This window comes from Lepisma saccharinum, chromosome 1 (assembly GCF_977018435.1).
Source record: "Lepisma saccharinum chromosome 1, izLepSacc3.1, whole genome shotgun sequence".
NCBI classification, from domain to species: domain Eukaryota; kingdom Metazoa; phylum Arthropoda; class Insecta; order Zygentoma; family Lepismatidae; genus Lepisma; species Lepisma saccharinum.
In genome coordinates this window covers 180,838,277-180,853,887 of record NC_139229.1, presented here as the reverse complement: position 1 = coordinate 180,853,887, position 15,611 = coordinate 180,838,277, and positions in this window count along the sequence as shown.

The following is a 15,611-nucleotide window of genomic DNA, read 5'->3' as shown; positions in this document are numbered from 1 at the left end:
ATAATAGTAGTTAAACTGAAAATGGAAGAAAGAATAACAATAATACAAGTTTATGCCCCGACAAATGATCAGGACATATTGGAGAAAGAAGTTTTCTATACTCAATTACAAAGAGTAGTGAATAAAGAGAATGAAGAGAATAGGAAGGTAATATTGATGGGAGATCTTAATGGTAGAACTGGAAACAATAGGATAAGGTCACATGGTTGTATGGGACCATATGGAGGGGAAAGTGTGATAAATGAAAATGGACAAAGATTAATAGAATTCTGTGTAGAGAACCAATTGCTACAAGGAAACTCCTTTTTCCAGCATAAGAAAATTCATAAAATCACTTATGAAGCTGAGGGAAGGGAGGCAAAGAGTATAATAGACTACATAATTTACGCAAGAGCACTTCGATATGCCTTTATGGATGTACAGGTAATTCGAGGTGCTGAATTGAGTACTGACCACAGACTGCTAATAGCTATAACAAGATTTAAGAGGAATAATAGAGAAAGAGATAGGAAGTTTGAAAAGATACAAGTAAAGCAGCTGGCTAAGGAAGAGAAGAGAAAACAGTATAAGGAACTAGTAGAAGAAAAATTGAATGAATTGGAAATAAGAGGAATGGAAATTGACAGTATGAGGGAAAAATTTAAGGAAGTGATACTGTATGCAGCAATTGAAGTATGTGGCAAAGTTAGGGTGAATACAAAAAGGAAAAGAACTAATTGGTGGATGGATGAAGTAAAGAGGAAAGTGAAAGAGAAAAAGAAAGCATGGAAGAATTACCTAGAATTAAGATCAGAGGAACATAGGTTAATATATGTGCAAAAAAGAAATGAGAGTAAATTGGCTGTAGAGGAGGCAAAGCGAAAATCATGGGAGAAGTTTGGAAATGATATTGAACAAAGTTTTGTAGAACATAGAAAGCAGTTCTGGAATATGGTCAAAAGTCTGAAAGGAAAATGGGGAAAAGCAGCAAGAGCTATAAGAAATAAGGAAAATGTACTAATCATAGGAAGGGAGAATGTGATGGAGGAATGGAGAAAATACTATGAAGAAAAGTTCAAGGATAGGACAAATGAGCAAGAACAAGATGAGGAGCAGGAACAGGAACAGGATGAGAGAATAAGAAACAGAGAAGAGGAGGAGCATGTAGAAGAAGATATGATGATAACAGAGAATGAAGTGAGAGAAGTAATTAAACGGATACGAATTGGGAAAGCAGCAGGATGGGATGGAATAGCACCAGAACTTATAAAATATGGAGGACCAAGAATGGCTGAAATACTACTGAATATATTAAGGGAAGTATGGAGAACTAAGACTATACCAGAAGAGTGGAAAAGGAACATAATTGTGCCAGTACACAAGAAAGGGAATAATAAGGAATGTGATAATTATAGAGCAATATGTCTATCATCAGTGGTATATAAGATGTATACGAATATATTGGAAAGGAGGCTGAGAAAAATCATGGAGGGAAAACTTGAAGAGGAACAAGCTGGATTTAGACCTGGGAGACGTACTCAAGATCACATTTTTATATTAAGAACAATGATGAGGAAAATTCTGGACAAAAATAAAAGAATATACTTAGCATTTCTAGACTTGAAAGGGGCATTTGACTCGGTACCTAGAAAATATCTATGGGAGGCATTAGAAAGTAAGGAAGTACCTAAGGAACTTATTAAAGCAATAAGAAGTGTATATAAGGATGTAAAAGGAATAGTAAGAATAGAAGGAAACGAGTCTAAGGAATTTCAAATAGAAAAAGGAATTAAACAGGGAGATAGTCTCAGTCCTTTACTTTTCATTAATGTAATGGATGAAATAACTAAAATTTGCAAAAGAAGAACCCCAAGAGTACAAATAGGATATTGGAATATGAGAGTAGTACAACTGCAAGTACTGCTATATGCTGATGATATAGTCTTAATTGCTAGTAGTGAAGAGAATTTACAGAGGAGCGTAATAGAATGGGGAGAAGAACTTGCGAGAAAAGGGATGAAGATTAATATTAAGAAAAGTAAAGTTATGCAGGTGGCAAAAGGAGAAAAAGGTCATGAAATAGCAGTTAGATATGGAAACGAGAACTTGGAAGAAGTAGATGAATATGAATATTTAGGAACCATCATAACAAGTGATGGTAGGTGTGATGAAGAAATCCTAAATAGGAAAAGAAAAGCAAACACAGTATATTATCAGTTCAGTAAAACAATAATTGGAAAGAAAGAAGTGGCAGTAAAGACAAAAATGCAGCTATACAAATCAGTATTGGTCCCTACATTAACATATGGAATGGAAGGTTTACCACTTCAAGATAAACATCTGAGTAAAATTCAGGCTAGTGAAATGAAATACCTGAGAAGAGCTGTTAATAAGACTAGGAGAGATAAAGTGAGGAATGAAAGAATAAGAAGAGAAGTGGAACAGGAGTCGCTAGAGAAAATAATTGAAAAGAGACAGCTAAAGTGGTGGGGACATGTATTCAGAATGAATGAAGACAAAAAGGTAAAGCAAATTCTAGAAGTAAAGGTGCAAGGTAGGAGAGGTAAAGGAAGACCAAGGATAATGTTTGAAGACAGAATGGAAAAGATTGGAAGAGAAAGGAATAAGACAATAAATATGATGAAGAGAATGATGAGAAACAGACAGGAATGGAGGAGATGGATCGAGGCAACCAACCCTACGCTATGATGGCAGAAGGGGACTAGAGGAAGTAAGTAAGTAATATCTTGGTTAAGCAACAGTACCCCAAAGATTTGTTAACTGGGCATTGAAGCTCACTATTAGGACAAGCTACCTGATATGGCACATTACTTGGATATTGATACTATTAGCAGATATAACCCATTGAATAATCAAAATTTGCGAAATCAGCAACTTTAGAATTAGACTTATCTCAAAACAGCATCAAGCCAAAACTAAACTAAGTATGCCATCTTGTAGCATATGGAATATATAGAAATGAAAAAACTTTGGGTCCTCGTTCCATTTTCGAGAAAAAAGAAATTAAAATGTTAAGAAATGTCAATGTAAATTATCTTGGTAAGAGTAAGGAAATGAGGGAGTGCGAGCGAAGCGAGCAAGAAAATTTTAGAAAATGTATTTTTATTTGCATAAAATTTGAATCGAAAGGGGCAGTCCCCCCTGAAGGTGCCCTTGTATGTCAATATTTGCCCCCCTAAAATTGATTTTTTTTTCAAGATTGGAAGGCAATGCCTCCACTGATATAACATGGAGTGGCATGAAATATAAAATACACACGCAACATGTGTAACCTAAATTACATAAAATTTCTCTCAAACGCGCACTCTTCCTTTCTTCCAAACAATTGTTCATGCATTTTAGACAAAATCAATAAAGAGAAGTCTTACTTCTCTCTCTGGTAAATTACAATGCATTGCAGAAAAAAATCCATTGCGAGCGAAGTGAGGAAGAAAATTTTTATATCCATTTTCTTGCAAACTGAAAACAATATTGATTTAATAGGGTGCAAATAATTCCATGGGGCGCCATAGCATTCTCTGTTTTACAACTTTTTTCACTTATAATAGATTGTTTGGCACCCAGGGCTGACTCCCGCTGCTCCTAGCTACGGTTCTGAACTTTATGAGACTGAAAACTAAGCATTGCAACCGAAGCGAGGAAGAAAATTTTACGAAATATATTTTCATTTGCATAACATTTCAAACCAGGGGGGTTAATTGCCCACTGCAGGTGCCCTTGGCGGTAAATGTTTGTCCCCTTGAATTGCTTTCCATCCAAGGTTGTGGGGGAGGGGGGGCAATGCCATCTGCCTCCCCAGTGGTTACACCACTGTGTAGCACACCAATCATTCTAAGTTCTTGAACTTCAATAAAATACAGACTGTAATAGATTTCTCAAAAATCAAAATACATTGATTTTTGATTCCAATAGATGCGACTGTCAGGAACAGTGGAGCAGCTTAACATATGTCTTGTCCCAAACAGGCAGGAAGAGCACTGGTGTGTCACCTTCCATGGTTGCTAATTCTTAGCTCTTGGGTATCTCATAAAATGCCACAATGTTTGATACATTTCATTCAACTTTGTGAATTTTTTTATCAATACATTTAAAAAAGAAATCTCTTGTGAGAGGCGCAGGAGAAGAATGATCGTCCCCTCAAGCCTTTAATTTGCCCTTGCAGCAAGCTACTAAGATTGATAGTTGTAGTTCGCCTAATGTTTTTCTTTAAGTTCATTTTGTGCTTATCTTTCGTCGCCCCTCCCCCTTCCTTCATCACCCTTACCTTTATTTGCCCCCTCTTCGACTCCTATCTGTAGTCTCCCTCTAATCTTTCGTCGGCTGCCATCTTTCATCACACCCATTCTTCTTAATTCTTTCTTATCTTTGTTTGCCCCATGCCCCTATCTTTCGTCATTCTTATCTTTTTCGCCCCCTTATCATTCGTGGCCCCTATCTTTCGTCATTCTTATCTTTAATCGCCCCCTTATCATTCGTCGCCCCTATTGCACTAGCCGTCAAGCTTCCTGCTCCCCATAATGGTAGTTCTTCATAAAATACCACAATATTTGCCTTATTGAAGAAATAAAATAAGGGTCTGTTGACCCTCCGTCCCCCTTTTTTCCACTCTTGTATGTTTCTTAATTGATACTATGTGTGCTATATTTCATTCCACCTGTGTAAATTATTTATCAATATGTAAAAAAAATAAAATAGGTCCTTGGTGGAAGTCACCCACAATGGCCCCCTTTTAATCCGCCCTTGATTCTGTATCAAATTTCCTCCCATCTAAAAATTTCCACCTCAAGCTCTGCATTCTAGTAAATGTTTTGCCATTCCATCTGGATGCTACTGTAGTTTCCTCTTCATGTATATTTTTGTACAGTCACTTAGTTCATTTACAATGTAGAGATACTGAATTTTATATAAGTAATTTCTGCCAACTCTCAACATTTCCTCATTATTATTTTGAAAGATTTTTGCCGGACCCTGTGGCCGAGTGGTTAGCACATTATGCTGTGATGCCAAGGGTCCCAGGTTCGAATCCTGCTCGGGCTTCGTTGTTTGTGAATGTCCATTCATCAATTTCATCATTTCATCACTCATCCCCATCTTAGCAAATTAGCCAAGAGGCACAAAACGCAAAGTAAAATAAACTAAATCAATCAATCGAAAGATTCAGGAACAATCTGTATTATTCAGATCTTCAGTTCCCTTTTTCAACTAATTCAACTAGGTTCCCATCTATTCATCATTCAGTGACTTTCAATGATTTGTGAAGAAAATTGATTTAACTTTGTATGGACCAAATGGCTTCACCTTTTGTAGAATACTTGTGTTTTGTCATCAATTTCTGTCTGACAGGAGAACTGATCACTTTTTGAAGGCTTGTCAGCACCACAATTCAAATAAAACCCCAGCACATCTGGAATATCCCATTATGCTTGCAAGGTGAAGCACCCAAAAATATAAATTGGTGTCTGATATTCTAAAATTTATTTTTAAAAAAATGCCATGATCATAAAGAAAAGCACATTGGTTATTTGCAGTAACAATATTAAAGATGATGGAAATATCCTAAGCCTGCTTTTCCTAGCCCAATTTGAGATTGGATTATTTTACGTCATTTTTCTGTCACTTTTGACTAATCGTGGCAATGAGGGTGAGAAATGATATGAAATTGATAAAGCGACACACACTCACAAAGAACAATCAATCATTCCGAGACCAGGATTCGAACCTGGGTCCCCTGGCATCGTGGTGCACTGTGGTAACCACTCCACCACGATGATCTGCTCTTAGGCCTACTTAAATTGAAATCGGTTTATTTTGGGAACATCGCACACACAGCATAGTGCTACGTGTACAGACTTTTACAAGAAAGTTAAGTTTTCTTTGGTACAATAATATAGAATATTTTACAAACGTACTCTTCTCGCAATATAGAGTGGCATGCCTAAAGGGGGGGGGGTTAGTGTGGATAATACCCCCCCCCCTTTGGCCCAGTAAAATGAATGCCAAAGGCAGGAAAATATGGCAAAGGCAAAAGATGACTGCCTACTAAGAAAATGTGTAAGTCCCCATCCCTTTGTGAAAGTCTTTGGCACGCCACTGTATATAGAGCTTAGTAGAGCATTATTTTTAAGCCCAGTTTATGCACAGGAAGGCTAATCGGGACTGGGGACTTGCAGTTTAAAGTGGAATCCGAACAACTTGTACCTCAAACTTGCATCAAACCCGGGACCCATTGATTACAAGGATGCGACGTTACCACTACGCTATCCATCAAAGAAAGAAAAACTGAAACTGCTCCACAACTTGTCAAAACATGTGCTGTTCCATTTGGAACATAGAAAGGTAGGAGAAAGGGCTGTTTCACTTTTTAGTAGGGAGGAAATGTGATAATTTACATTGACATTTCTTAACATTTTAATTTCTTTTTTCTCGAAAATGGGACGGGGCCACAATTTTTTTTTCATTTCCATATATTCAGCTACAAGATGGCATACTTAGTTTATTTTTGGCTGGATGCTGTTTTGAGATAAGTCTAATTCTAAAGTTGCTGATTTCGCAAATTTTGATTATTCAATGGGTTATATCTGCTAACAGCATCAATATCCAAGTAATGTGCCATATCAGGTAGCTTGTCCTAATAGTGAGCTTCAATGCCCAGTTAACATATCTTTGGGGGTACTGTTGCTTAACCAAGATATTAAGGGCCGAAAACAGGAAAAAACTGCATTTTGGACCCTCTTTGTTGTGGCATAACAATGGAAAGCAACAATGTCCCATCAAAACAATTGAATGTATATAAGCAACCAGTTTTATTTTAACAGTATATCAAAACAAAAGTTTGGGATGTTGTTGATTTCCAAAGATACAGCACTCCGATCTTACCCATGTTTCCCTTTTCATGAAAAATGGGCAGTCTGTCCTTGAGCTTTGACATTTTCAAGGTCTCAAAATTGCACAATATTCATTTCTCATGACTAGAGCCTGGAAGTTCAGGCATTTATTTTCGTTAAAATAGGCAGGCAAAAAGGCATTTATAATGTGGTAAATAGGCACTAAAAATGAAAAAAGGCAAAATAAACCGAAAAAGGCACATTTAGAAGTTGCTTACTTTTATATATAATTTCTGGCAAATTGTTAAAATCTAATTAGGGAAGAGCATTTCAATTTTCTCCGTCTTGATTGCACATAACTACAAGGTGCTTTTTAAGTTCTAAACATTCATTTATAGTCGTCTGTCACAGAGAATGTTTCTCATAATAGAAAATGATCTTTCTACTTCAACAGAAGTTATTGGAGCATACATATAACAAGCTAATGTAGCTGGACTCATTTTGGTAACAGCATTTTCACCTTTTAGAATATCACAAATTGTTTTCAATTGTTTCAAGTCCTCATTTGCACTCACTACCCGTTAGCACTTTTCCGCAACAGCTCAAACCTTTTCTCCTGGCACTTTCATCATCTGCTGCATAGATTCCTCGAAGATTTTCATGGATGCTATAATTGTAATTGTCTCTGGCAATGACCATAATGTGCAAAAGTAAACTTGAATAGCACAGGAGTTTTTTTCACTTCACGAATTGAAGCCGCTTCATTTTCTGGAAGAGCATCGATCACCTCACTGATTTTTTCAAGGTGGTTAGCATAATATATAGCTGCTGATATCCAGGTTCCCTATCTCGTCAAGACTGGTTGCTGAGGTAAACTAAGCTCAATCACAACTTCCTGAAATTTTCGGGTTCGAGAGGGAGATTTCAGAAATATTTTCTTTGTGTTCGAAATCAACCTGTCCACTTCAGCAGTTAATCATGCACAAGAAATGTTAACCGAAAGGCAATATCCTGACTCAGCATGAAATACTTTTTTCTCACACTTTTCTCCTTCAGCAATGTTGAAACATGTGTGAGTTCAATATTACTTAAATAAGGCGAAAATTATTCACATAATAAACGGAAGAAAAATAAATGCCAACAACGTTTTTTGGGAGAAAAATAATTTATATACACATTTTTTTTTTTAAAATGTCAAATTTAATTGAAAAAGGCAAAAAAGGCATTATAATTAAAAATAGGCAGTGGGGTCCCAAATAGGCAAAATAGGCAAAATGAAAAGGCTTCCAAAACATTCGAAACAACATAAGAAACATATATCCGGAAAAATTTTATCAATATATGCAGTAGATAAAAAGAGGCATTTTGCCAAACTTCCGGGCTCTACTCATGACCTACTTCAACACATAAAAAAATCAAGCCAATCAAAAAATACAACTATCTCACTTTGTTCGAATTTCAAAATAATGGCTCTTAACCGCTTTCCTCTATATTATCACTAGAGCCCGGAAGTTTGGCAAAATGCCTCTTTTTATCTACTGCATATATTGATAAAATTTTTCCGGATATACGTTTTTTATGTTGTTTTGAATGTTTTAGAAGCCTTTTCATTTTGCATATTTTGCTTATTTGGGACCCCAGTGCCTATTTTTAATTATAATGCCTTTTTTGCCCTTTTCAATTAAATTTGAACATTTTTTTAAAAAAATGTGTAAAAAAATTATTTTTCTCCCAAAAAACGTTGTTGGCATTTATTTTTCTTCCGTTTATTATGTGAATAATTTTCGCCTTATTTAAGTAATATTGAACTCACGTATGTTCCAACATTGCTGAAGGAGAAAAGTGTATTTAAAAAAAAATAGTATTTCATGCTGAGTTAAGATATTGCCTTTCCGTTAAGATGTCCTTGTGAATGATTGACTGCTGAAAACCTGTTGCACAACACCTGCACAATTACGTCATCACGTCCAGTGTCCATGTCAGGAGGTTATTGACAAGAAACAGCACTAATGCCCAAGGGCCTTTGCATGGATTCCAAAATCAAGTTCTCTATCTTTAGTTTAGTTCTGCACTTTGGAAGGAAAGGATCGTGTAGTTGTCATCATGCCGAAATTTAGTGTGCTATTAAGTGGTAAGTTACATGGTTACGTGCATGAATTTGGTGAAAGCACATTTTTGACAGATGGTACTATTCTTCTCTGCAAGATATGTGAAAAAACATTCAACCATGAGAAAATATACTTTATATCTCAGCATGTGTCAACAGCAAAACATAAATCTGCAGTTGCCAAAAAGGTTGGACAGAAGAAGATATCCCTAATTTCAACAGTGGGCACTTCATCCAACAGGCAATCTCAGTTTTCTCTTGAACTGTGCAAAGCTTTCATGGAAGCAGGGATACCTTTCTGGAAAGTGGAAAACAAGTCACAGAGGCAATTCCTGGATAAATACACTAAAGAAACGGTGCCGTCGGAATCTACGCTGCGGAAAACATATTTAACCATCTGCTACAAAGAAGCTCTGCAAAGAATTCGTGCTGAAGTTGGTGGAAAGAAGGTTTGGATTTAAACAGATGAAAGTACTGACGCTATGGGAAGCTGAATAGCCAACGTCATCATATGAACTATGGAACCAACATGCATCGTCATTTCTTCTCACGTCAAAACAACTAGAGAGAGCCAATGGTTTGTCAATAGCTCAGTTATTCTCAAATTCTCTACTTCTGCTCTGGCCAGATGGTGTACATCATGATGACATGTTACTTTCTATCAGTGATGCAGATCCCTATATAAAGAAGGCTGCCATAGCATTGAAAATTCTCTTCCCGAACATGCTTCATATCACATGTGTAGCCCACGCAATGCACAGAATCGCCGAAGAAGTTATAGTGTTGCACCCAGAAGTGGACAGCTTGATTTCGATCACAAAGAAGATATTTCTGAAATCTCCCTCTCGAACCCGAACATTTCAGGAAGTTGCACCTGAGCTTAGTTTACCTCCGCAACCAGTCTTGACGAGATGGGGAACCTGGATATCAGCAGCTATATATTATGCTAACCACCTTGAAAAAATCAGTGAGGTGATCGATGCTCTTCCAGAAAATGAAGCGGCTTCAATTCGTGAAGTGAAAAAAACTCCTGTGCTATTCAGAACTGAAGAATGAACTGTCGTTAATTTTTGCACATTATGGTGCATTGCCAGAGACAATTACAAAGCTAGAAAAAAGAGGTGAGACTCTTGTAGCATCCATGAAGTATCCATGAAAATCTTCGAGGAATCAATGCAGCAGATGATGGAAGTGTCAGGAGAAAAGGGGTCAGCTGTTGTGGAAAAGTGCAAATGGGTAGTGAGTGCAAATGATGACTTGAAACAATTGAAAACAATTTGTGATATTCTAAAAGGTGAAAATGCTGTTATCGAAATGAGTCCAGCTACATTTGCTTGTTTTATGTATGCTTCATTAACATTTTGCCAGAAATTATAGATAAAAGTAAGTGACTTTCAAATGTGCCTTTTTCAGTTTATTTTGCCTCTTTTCCCATTTTTAGTGCCTATTTTCCACATTATAAATGCCTTTTTGCCTGCCTATTTTAACGAAAATAAATGCCTGAACTTCCGGGCTCTAATTATCACAATCACTGAGCAGTCTTTTAATCATTGATATCGTATTCATTGCATTCATCATCACTGCTGCAGAACATGGAACAAATGAGTTCAGCATTTTTTTCAGATCCAAACGGTCCATTCTACAAGCAGACTGTGCTGTGAGCAAAATTGGTCGCTCTGTATCTCTCAGATACAAACAGTCTATTAAGCCCAGACATGAAGAGGCACTACGTGGAGCCTATGGTTGCCTGTATTTGAAAAAGTAATAAGCTACTGAGAAGCTTAGAATCGCATGCCTAATTGCTTCAGAAAATAAACAATTTTAGTTCCATGTATCTCAGATATACATCAAGACTGATGGAGGATTAAGAAATTTTGTAGAACAGAGAATATATTTTTTTGTGTATTTTTTCCTTTATTTTATTATAAATATCTTTGTCAAAATGAGAAGGAATTATTTTCCTGTAGTTTACGGTTATTACAAGCATAAGAAAACAGTTTTTTCTTTGTGACGTTTCAGGAGAACACACGCTCCTTTCATCAGACATTTATTTTCATTTTGACTAAAGATACATTATATAACAGATTCTTTTTGTTTAAAAATTACTAACCATTGTTATAACTGTATCTTTAGTCAAAATGAAAATAAATGTCTGATGAAAGGAGCGTGTGTTCTCCTGAAACGTCACAAAGAAAAAACTGTTTTCTTATGCTTGTAATAACCGTAAACTACAGGAAAATAATTCTATCATGCAAGCAATGCGTACATACAAGAAAAACTAAAATGAGAAGGAGTTGATACCACTTTAAACCAATGCCAATACTCTTACAGATTTCCACCAATACTAATACTTGAAAATTGCAATAATTAAAAAAAATATTTATTAATGTTAGCGTGTAAGTATTCCACTCCATTTATATGTACAATTTGAACCTGAGTTATACGTATGCCAAGGTGAAGAGAAAATATTATGTATAACTAAGAATTACTTACAAATCAGATTTAGATACCATGTCATATCATTATTAAAATACTGTAATTGTATCTATTTTGAGGAACAAGATAAATTATAATGCAAGTTATTTCTGTCATAAACTCGTAACATATCGAATCTAAAACTTTGATTCTTGAATACATTACACTTTGTCAGTTTTATGCAGATTAGCGTCCACTTCCCGTATAAATTTTACTTTCTGGTCAAGAGTGTAACTTTTCCTCTTTCTGTTCTTCATGGACCACCAGCAGTAAGTGAAAAATGTTCACTGGAGGAACCGCTGTTTAGTTTTTATTATGGAACATGGCAAACGTCAGCTATCAGCATCTTTTTAACGTGTGCACTTTTCATATCGCAATTACGTGAAAAGAAAATCTGTCTCATGTTCTGAACAACAACGGTAAATCTTTCTCCCTGATTTCATGCTATGAGCCGCCTCTCCTTACCTTCTCTGTGACACTGCCACACCGCACTCGTCTTTCTCTCAACTAGAGACCGACCGCCGCCATGCCTGCCTATTCTGTTTAGTTTTTGACACTCACCTTCTAACGACCAGAAATGTATACTTCTGAAACATTGCTGTAGCTTAGTTACATACGGATCAACTGTATTTTATGAAAATTAGTGCATACAACACCGAATTAAGTATAAATGAATTGTGTACAAGTAAGGTTTAATTAACACGTTTTTAAATTATATTTTGCCGGGACCTACAGTAATTTACGTATAAAACAAAATTACGCAGAACTGAGTTACGTAAAAAACAGTCTCAACTGTTTCAATTTCCAAGAGTTCAAATATTCAGGAATTACATCAGAATATTAAAATATGTGTTATGTAATCACAAAATTCAGTTTTTCATGCAAAACTGGTGCAAAAAAACAACAAAACCTCTAATTTTACATAATTTCCAGGATAATTTGACTCTCTGAAAGTATTGTGGTGCATTTTGCAGTTCCCATGAAATATCAAAATGCCAGAAAAGTATCGGTTGGTATTGAAAAATAAAGTCCAATCAATACTTTCTGATACCAATATCACTGGTATTGGCCAACACCAATACATTGGCATCTGTACTGAGAGAGGAGACGTCCTCTCAAAATGCAGTGTTAGAATAAGTATAAGTGAAAAGCACTAGACAAGGGATAATGTCTGATTAACATTGCATGCTAAGATACCATTCAAAGAAATTAGTTTACAATCACATCTAGGTTCAGCTCATTTTTGAGCTAATGTACTAGACAGCACGTGGAAAGTTGTCTTCAAGAACAGGTTTTAAATTAATCTTGGTTCACCAGGGTTACATTGTTTCATAGGGGTAGGGAGTCAAAATCTTCAATACTACCTCTCCTCTGCTTAAAAGTACTTTCTTATTAGTAAATATAAATAAATAACAAAAACTTCCAATGATTCTGTATATTCTGAAAGTAGCATTCTAAAGTGTACCACCTTCCATTTACAATCATCAAGTGCTGAAGAATGATCCTCATGAGCTACTGTGAACATCAGCTCGAAGTAATACCACACCTGTAAGATTCAAGTGAGAGTTTGTTATGTAAATTTTCATTTTCAGAGTACTTCTTCACTCTCATTCGATAAAATTCATATGAAGTAGAATAGTTTCCACTCTCAATGTACAGACTATATAAATATCTAGTTTTTTATTGGGTTATTTATGTGGTAGCACTAAATTGATGTTAATTCACAGATGTTTGTAACGAGTACAACATATTCAGACTGTATTTAACAAGGAAACCTTGGTTTTACAGTGTGTTATGCTGACAGTAATAATCAAACTTATTTCGATGAAAGTATGTGTTGTTATCAATCATATACAAGTTAATCCAGTTATTGCATTTCACACTACATACAGTAAGTAAACTAGGAGTAAGCCAGTATCACTGTGAGCGAGGGGTGTACAGGATCCAAAAATATCAGTACCAGGATGGAGAAAAAACATCCCATCATGACTCGGACTTTGGGAATGACTTCAGGAATTGCAATTTCCGAGATACCAAATTGTAAGGAATTTTGAATGGCTGCATATGTTTCAAGTGCTTAATTCTTGTAGTTTGATACATTATAAATGTTGACTATTTCTTGGAAATGACAGTTTTTTGTGCAAGAAATGCAAAAATAATCACTTCAATCAATTCTCCCATGATATCTGGTTTACCACTGGTAAACCAACTTTTTTCATATATACAGGAATTTCCAGAAAATTTGTAGTTGTTAGACTTCTGTTTTTGTTTTACTGGCATGCCTACATGGTGTTTCATTTCTATTATATCTAATTAATATATATAATAAATAAGAATTGCTGCGGTAAACCAGGCCAAATTTTCAGAATATATCACTGCACTTCAAGGATTTGATTGATTGGTTTGGTTTATTTTACTTCGCTTTTGTGCCACTTTTGGCTAGTTGCGAAGATGGGGATGAGTGATGACATGATGAAATTGATGAAATTAATGAACAGACACTCACAAACACCCATGCCCAGGCCAGGATTCAAACCCAGGGCCCCTGCCATTGTAGCACAATGTGCTAACCACTCTGCCACGGAGGCCGGCACTCTTCAAGGAGAGACAGTGTGTACAATTTGATATTTTCCATGATCAACAGTGGCTACAATTGTCAAGTATTCTATTGGAACTTGAATATTATGGTTAAGTTCTGAAGCATGTGCACTATGCTCTGTGAAGGTAGGAAAGACTGAATATTAGAGAAACTCTGCTGGGCTATATTTTCTTGTCCTCATACTCTGCAGAAATTCAAATATTTTGATTCATGATGGAGTTGGGAAATCATAATTTCACCAGTAATGATTATGTGAATTAGGTTGACATCTTAAGAACATTTTTATGCATATGGTATTCAGGTACTAGTAAAATACTGTGACAATTGTATAAATGTAGCAGAACAGTACATTGAGATATAATAGTCTTTCTTTGTTTCATTTGGATGTCCCTTATACGTAGCATGTTACTGAAATAAGTGAAGAAATATAATTCACTGTAAAGACGGATACAGTCATGTCTCGAGCACATTTCTTATTTCTCTTAGACATTGATGATTTTATTTTTTATTTAGAGTTAATTGTTTGTGTTTCTGGGTCATCATAACACACACCCACCAATTTCATAAGATAACATAAAAACAAGGAGTTGCAACACTGGCTGCCATCAAATCACAAATACGAGGGCAGGTTGAACAATTCATGGCCTACGTGGGTTTTAGCAAACCAGTACATAAACAACAAATAAATGCCCATAATACATGAACCTACCATGCAAAATCATTTTGAGATAAAATAGCTAGAACTCTTCTTTCAGGCTCCAAATTGAAGATGTCAGCACAGATTTCCAGACATTAGTAAATTTGAATAGCGTGCCTTCATAAAGTACCTCTTTCTGAAGGGGATCTCCCCGAAGGAGATCCATAACAACCTGACCATGACACTGAGGGAGAAGGCACCATCCTATACAACTGTGAAGAAATGGGAAGGGAATTTCAAACGTGGGCAGTTTGGGCTGGATGATGACCAAAGGTCAGGGCATGATCTTCTGGGATTGTGACGGCATCTTGCTGGCTGTACCTACAATGTAGCGCAACCACCAATGCCATGTATTACCGGTATATATCTCTGCTGGACACACTGAAGGCAGCACTCAAGAAAAAGCTATGCGAAAACCTGGCAAAAGGGCCATCTTTCTGCATGACAATGCACCCATCAGTAAGGCATGTCAAACAATTGGCAAACTGGTGCAGCTGCGGTTCCAGACATAGAAGCATCCCCCATATTTCCCAGACTTGACATCATCGGACTATTATCTCTTTTCCAAATTAAAAATGGTTCTGAAGGGTACGCACTTTAATGGCACAGATGCCATCATTAATCGCACAGAGCAATCTTTGGACTTCTATTTGCAAGGCTTGCAAACATTGCAGCAGCGATGTGAAAAGTGCATTGCATTAGGAGGAGAATATGTTGAATAAAACCACCAAGCACTGTTAGGCATATCCATATGTTATAGGGGAAAATGGGAATTTATCAACCCACCCTCATATTACGTAACAACATATATCTTTTCTTCATTGCAACAATATTATCTCTGAATTTCAGGAATTGCCATTGTCCTTGTTTCATGCTGTCCATTATTGGAAATTTGTTATTGAGAAGTAA